At 40.5% G+C, this 6,336-nt stretch overlaps 1 long non-coding RNA gene across 2 annotated transcripts; it reads left to right on the forward strand.

Moving 5' to 3' along the window:
* Nucleotides 1–2,347: 2,347 nt before the first annotated feature.
* Nucleotides 2,348–4,529, forward strand: LOC103270201. Of its 2 annotated transcripts, none has more exons than XR_504949.2 (3): nt 2,348–2,591; nt 3,184–3,230; nt 4,377–4,529. It is a non-coding gene; the product is annotated as an uncharacterized LOC103270201 (long non-coding RNA). The 2 variants fall into 2 exon arrangements; XR_504950.1 differs by having other exon boundaries at nt 2,486–2,591; nt 3,184–3,415.
* The last annotated feature ends 1,807 nt before the right edge of the window (nt 4,530–6,336 follow it).

Genomic DNA, 6,336 nt, shown 5'->3' on the forward strand with positions numbered 1-6,336 from the left:
TTTTGTTCTTTTTTATGGCTGCGTAGTATTCCATCGTGTATATGTACCACATTTTTTTAATCCAGTCCTCTTTTGATGGGCAGCATGGTTGTTTCCAGGTTCTTGCTATTGTGAACAATGCTGCGATAAACATACGTGTGCAGGTATCTTTTTTATAGAGTGATTTGTGTTCTTCAGGGTATATTCCCAGTAGGGGGATTGCAGGGTCATATGGAAGGTCAATTTTTAGAGCTTTTAGGAATCGCCACACTGCTTTCCACAGAGGTTGCACTAGTTTACACTCCCACCAACAGTGTAGAAGTGTTCCCTTTTCACCACACCCTCTCCAGCAGCTGTTATTTTTTGAGTTGTTGATAATTGCCATTCTGACTGGAGTTAGGTGGTATCTCAGTGTGGTTTTGATTTGCATCTCCCTGATGATTAGTGAGGTTGAGCATTTCTTCATGTGTTTGTTGGCTGCTCGAATGTCTTCTTTTGTGAAGTGTCTGTTCATATCTTTTGCCCATTTTATAATGGGGTTGTTTGTTTTCTTCTTTTCAGTACGTTTCAGTTCCTTGTAGATCCAGGATGTTAAGCCTTTGTCAGACCTAGAGTTGGCAAATACTTTTTCCCAGTCTGTAGGCTGTCTCCCTGCTCTCTTGATGGTTTCTTTGGCTTTGCAGAAGCTTGTTAGTTTAATGAGGTCCCACTTGTCTATCTACTCTCTTATGACCTGTGAGTTTCGGGTTTTGTTCAGGAATTGGATGCCAGATCCTATTTCCATGAGGGTATTTCCTTCCTTTTCTAAGGTTCTTATGGTTTGAGGTTTTACATTTAGGTCTCTGATCCATTTGGGGTCAACCTTTGTGCATGGGGATAGATAAGGGTCCTGTTTCAATCTTCTGCATGTGGTCAGCCAGTTTTCCCAGCACCATTTACTGAATAGGTTCTTCTCTCCCCAGTGGTAGGTGGTGGGGGCTTTGTCAAAGATGAGTTGGTTGAGAAATTGAGGTATTGCTTCTGGAATCTCAATTCTATTCCATTGATCTATATACCTGTTCCTTGCATGTTCTTAAATTGCGACTTTGCATATTATTTGTTCATTTTGTAAAATACTTTAAATTTCTTTTTGGTCAACTCTCTAGAAATGACTGACTTCCAAATCCACAACCCACCCTTAGGATTTTCTTTTGTGCTTGCCTAAGGCTTGGTCAGCAGGAATAGACTTATGCAATCTCTCCTCTCTCTCTCTCTCTCTCTCTCTCTCTCTCTCTCTCTCTCTCTCTCTCTCTCTCTTTCTCTCCCCCCCCCCACTTTTCTCCCTCTCCCCTCTCTTACCTATGAGTCATTACAATTTCAGTAGAATTACAATAGAGAGTTCAGAACCTGTCGCCCACACCTTACAGTGAGTGAAAGGAACCAGCAGACAGCTTTCTCCTCTTATAAATGTCAAGTGTTCAGCATGTCTCCACTGGGGGTTGAACGGAAAAGTAATCTCAAAGAAGTTAGTCCTTGGGTCTCAGCAAAGCTTTGGACATTTGGAATCCAAAATTGACTTTCCTAAAAAGACACACAATTGGTGGTTTTTCTCTCCGGAGGTTTAATTATCTGAAGCACCAGGTTGGTGTCTGATTTGTTCTGACTGGGTGGGAGAAGACAAACAGCAGAGGATTTTCAGGTTTAAGGGCAGTCAACAGAGTCATGTATACAGGGAGGGGTGTCCAATGGTCTTTCCAAGGCTTCTCCAATGTGGCTTCGCTTTTCCTAACAATCAGACCTGCTGCACACCACACCATGCTAATCACCAGTTCTGCTTGGGCAACAAAGGGTGCAAGAGGTTGTGGAAAATACTTGCATTTGGCTATTATTCCACCTTTTATCCACAGATCTCCAAGTATTGTGTCTAAAGTCCTTACTGAGGTTTGATAGAGTGGATATCAAACTAGAATAACCTGAGGTGCCTAGCCAAAGTTTCCTTTTGTTGTTGGGATTATTTTGTTACATTCAAACAGAGAGGAATGCATTTAGGGAGACTGGCATGATTTGCACTGGAGATTTGACCAAGTAATCAGAAGCAAGGAGAAGAAGACGAGGAAGAAAAATAAAGCCAGTGAAGAGGGAATGAGTGAACTCAAATGTGACCTCTGTATTTCACTCCAGAAAACAGCTCCCAGTTCTAATTACCCACCTTGTTTTGCAGCTCAGAATAAAAGTGGCGTTGCATCAAACCCTACCGGAGCAGCCTTTGTGATTAGAAAGTACTCCACACCTTGGAGAGAGAGGAGACATGAGAATAATTTTAAATGCAAATTAAATTGAGGGGGTAGCAGAAAAGAACACATAAAAGACAGTAAAACAAAACCTTTCAATTTTCTTAAATTAGCAGTCTAATGTGTTCTAAAGAGCAGCTCCACTCAGATCTCTTCTTAGGGGTTGCATTTCATCACAGTATAAAACGGGCAAATCCATCACCTCCCTCTGTTCAGTGCTCTTGAATTGAGATTGAAGGGAAAATTAAAAGCCGTTCATTTGGGCTTGCAGGCTCAGAAGCATTGCTAGCTTCGTTTTGCACTCTATCTACAATGTCCTGTTGAAGGGGTCAACAAGTACCGGTGAGTATCTACTAACTTCACGACTTTTCCTTTTATGTATCTTTTTTGACTTGCTTTTCTTTTTACAGGGAGGGGTAGAAATCTCCCAAAAGACCTATGCTATAATTCATCTTTCAGAATCTGGGAAATTTCAGACAGCTTTTTAAGCTTCTTCCAGTAACTGATTCGCAGAAGGGAAGTTATTTTCAGCCTAGATGCCGGTGACTGTTCTGTGTATTTAATTATAACAAGGGAATGTCTGACATATGCTAGCTAAAATGGCCTTTCCCTAAATGGCCCCTTCCCTGCTACCTTTAGGCCAGCATTAGGGGGAGAAGAGGTGTCCCCTCCAATAATTTCTAGGCAACTTTCTCATTATATTAATTTTTAAATCATTGAATATTCTATCCTGTTATAACTGCAAATCAAACTGAGACTAGGGATTATAAAAATAAATTATTAAGCTGTAAATCTGTTTTTGAATGACTATGACACTTCTCTGCATAAGAGACGTGAGGGGCAGGGAATGGCTCTGTATGATGGTTACATGTAGATGCTGATGGTTTTCTGCCAAAGTTTTACATGGGAAACTGGTAATTTTCTTCCTTCACAGAGGAGGGTGCAGAGAGGCTGAAGCTGGCGTCACCTTCTGTTGCTAAGGTAACGTTCTCTGGCCATTTTATCTGAAAAAGGAAGTCCAGTGGATGGTATGCATTATTCATCACTGTTCTAATCAAACAATCAAAATTGTTTACTGTCACTGGGATTATTTATTGAGATCACAGATACTCCGGCTAGAACTGCTCTTGTTTTACTGCCGACACTTAGCCCTTGATTTTTTTGCAGTAAGTATATTTGCTGTTGGGGTACCTTTGGGTATTTTTTAAAGTTTCCTCTTACCGGACTTGGTTTCTTAAATTAAAATGTGTACTGTGAGAAAGAGAAACCAATTGGATTAGCCTTCTGTGTTTGATTTTAATGACTTTGTCTTGTTAATTCTTTTTAAAAAAAAAATCCTGCAGAAACAGATATTTCATTTGTGCAAGTATCAGGGAAAGGCTACATGGCTTGAAGAAAGAACCCAACAGGCTGAATGTTTTGGATCAAGTGTGTAAGCTTCTTGACAGGCTAAAATATGATAATGTTATAGGGACCATTGCAATGCTGCGATAATTGCCGCTGCTCTACAAACCACAATCTGCTCCCCAAAACAGACTGTGTCAGGTGCAGGCAGGTGACGATCCTGTAGCACTTTATAAAATGTGCTGAACGGAATCGCTGGAAAGGAAGGGTTTCAAAGCATTTCTACAGCAAATATGTCAGTGTGTTGTCATCAACGCAAGGCTTCTATAACTGGAGGCTCAGATTCCCAAGCGATTTTCTCTGCTCCAGGGGAATCCGAAAGTCCCAGGATCAGTTGAAGATCAACACTCACAACGGCTGATGCTTAACGAAGCTATTTATCCAGACAGATCTTTTGAAAACGAATAGATTGCATGTGAATTTAACAGTGTATTTTCCAGTTACTATAGAACAAGGAAAGATTGGTATGTTATCTCTCTTTAGCCTAGATCATCTGTTTTTCCTGGGTGGAATACATTACTCTTAATGAATGTTAGCTAAATGTTGCATTTTCTCACACAATAGGAAAGCTATGTTAATGGGTGGCTTTAGAATTGAAAATGTCAGTCAAATTGTGGGATATTATAATGGGATATTCTCGTTAAAACATTTTAAAGTATATAAATATATACATACTTTATACTTGACAGTCTAAAATGTTGAGAATTTTTTTCCTCTTTATAGGAGTCCAAGTGAACATTTTCTCTCATAACTCTGTGTTTGGAACATCAAGGATGGATTATCCCAAAATGGATTATTTTCTGGATGTCGAGTCTGCTCATAGACTCTTGGATGTTGAATCAGCGCAAAGATTCTTCTACAGTCAAGGGGCTCAAGGTAATAAAATGGGAGAAAGAAAGGAAACTCCTCTCATTTGCATGTTGGTTTTTGTATTAACAGTGCCATGAAGGCTGTAGCAGTTTAAGTTTTGCTTTGGAAGTTCAAAAATTGGTATTTCTAAATTGATGACCTCTGCCAAACTGCTGCTGAAATTGAGGCAGACATTTAATAAAATATGTAAATCCACACTTCTTGGATGTGGTTTTAAAAAAACAACAACTTTTGATTTAAATGTCCCCCAGAAAGCTATGTTAGAAGATGATTCCTCACTTCTTTGGGTCCAAAGCCTATGTTTAAAAGGAATCAGAAATGCTTTCTCCTTGAAAAATTTTAAATTTGTAGCTACTGCACCTGAGGAGATCTTAGGGCATCATGACCTAGAGGACTGGAATCCAGCAGGATTCATGGCTCCTGTGATAACCTTGGAACTTCTATGGCTGCCTTATCTATTTCAGATGAATAGTTACTGTATCATAGAATTAGCAGTGCACACTCGGGGAGCAGTGAAGAGCATGCCTATTGGGAAGTGTGACTGATGTGTACATTTTATTACATGTTTCAAGATGGTCAATTAGGCTCCAATTTGCTTGCCCTTCTGTTGTGACATTTAGAATGTTTTACATTAGAGTAAAGACAGAAGTTGTAAGTTTTTACTGTATCTCCTGATAGGGAGAAGATTTATTGTTTTATGTGGGGTGGTACATAGTTTCTATTTTCCATGAAATATTTAAGATGTTCAACCAAAGCAACCTGATGGTGGGCATGTCCCAAATGGTACAAGTGATGCTCGAAGAAGGAGGACAATGTCCCATTTTCAAACAGAAAGCAGTTGATTTCTTGAAAATCACAAAGCAGAGCTAAGAAGAAAATGAAGCCCAGTTTTATACTCCTGGCATCTTTCACTGTTGGATGGTAATGGGTACTTCACACACCGCTGATAATATTCTGCCTTGACTTTTCCAAGTGGTCTTCTGACTTGATTTTACTTCCCTCTCAAGCCAATTTCTCACAGCAATCTAGGAGTTGCCTCCTCTTTTTCTGCTTCCATTTTCTGGGGCATGACTCAGTCTTCTTAAGGTCGTGAAGGGTTGGAAATGAAATGGTTGATTTTCTGGGGTCTGTGTGCTCATCAAGCCGAGTTTAAATGAACAAAGTTGATATAATAGCTATTTCTCCTTATTCCTCTGGGTGTAGGGAGTCAGCATTGCTACTCTCAGCCACTTAGAGAGAGATAAAAATATGACTGAAGGAGAAGGGTGAGAGACTGGCCAGAACCTCCAGTTTCTTCTGGGTGCGCAAGTAAGAAGATGCTGGAAGTAGATATAGAATGGAGGTTAGCAGGGAGTGAGGAATAAAGCCAGGCTCAATCCTGTCTCCAGTTTTGAGGTCACACATTGCTATACCATGGGTCCATTCAACTGGGATTTGAGAATAATGTTCTGTGGTAGGGTAATCCACTTGAGCTGCACAGCTTTTGGCAGAGCAAACAAGGGAAGCATCAGTGAATTATGGAGAAATAAAGGTGTCCACTTTGACTTGCAGTAAGGATGGTTTGGGCCTTTAAGAAAACTGTGGGCTCCAGTTTTACAGAAGGAACAGGCAGGATGTGGGAGGCTCAGAGGATTCAAGGCAGCCTGCTGGTTGTCAGCAGATGGAGCTGGGGGTGGAGTGGTCAGATTTGTCACCATCAGTGACTGTGGCTTAGACACCAGAGCTGGAAGGACTTGAAAATGCATGGGAGGTGGTAGCACAAGCTACTGCTGCTCCCGAGAATCACATTCATTTTCAGGTAATCAGAGGATGT

Source organism: Carlito syrichta, unplaced genomic scaffold (genome assembly GCF_000164805.1).
Source record: "Carlito syrichta isolate Samal-C Ts95f unplaced genomic scaffold, Tarsius_syrichta-2.0.1 Scaffold309762, whole genome shotgun sequence".
Classification (NCBI taxonomy): domain Eukaryota; kingdom Metazoa; phylum Chordata; class Mammalia; order Primates; family Tarsiidae; genus Carlito; species Carlito syrichta.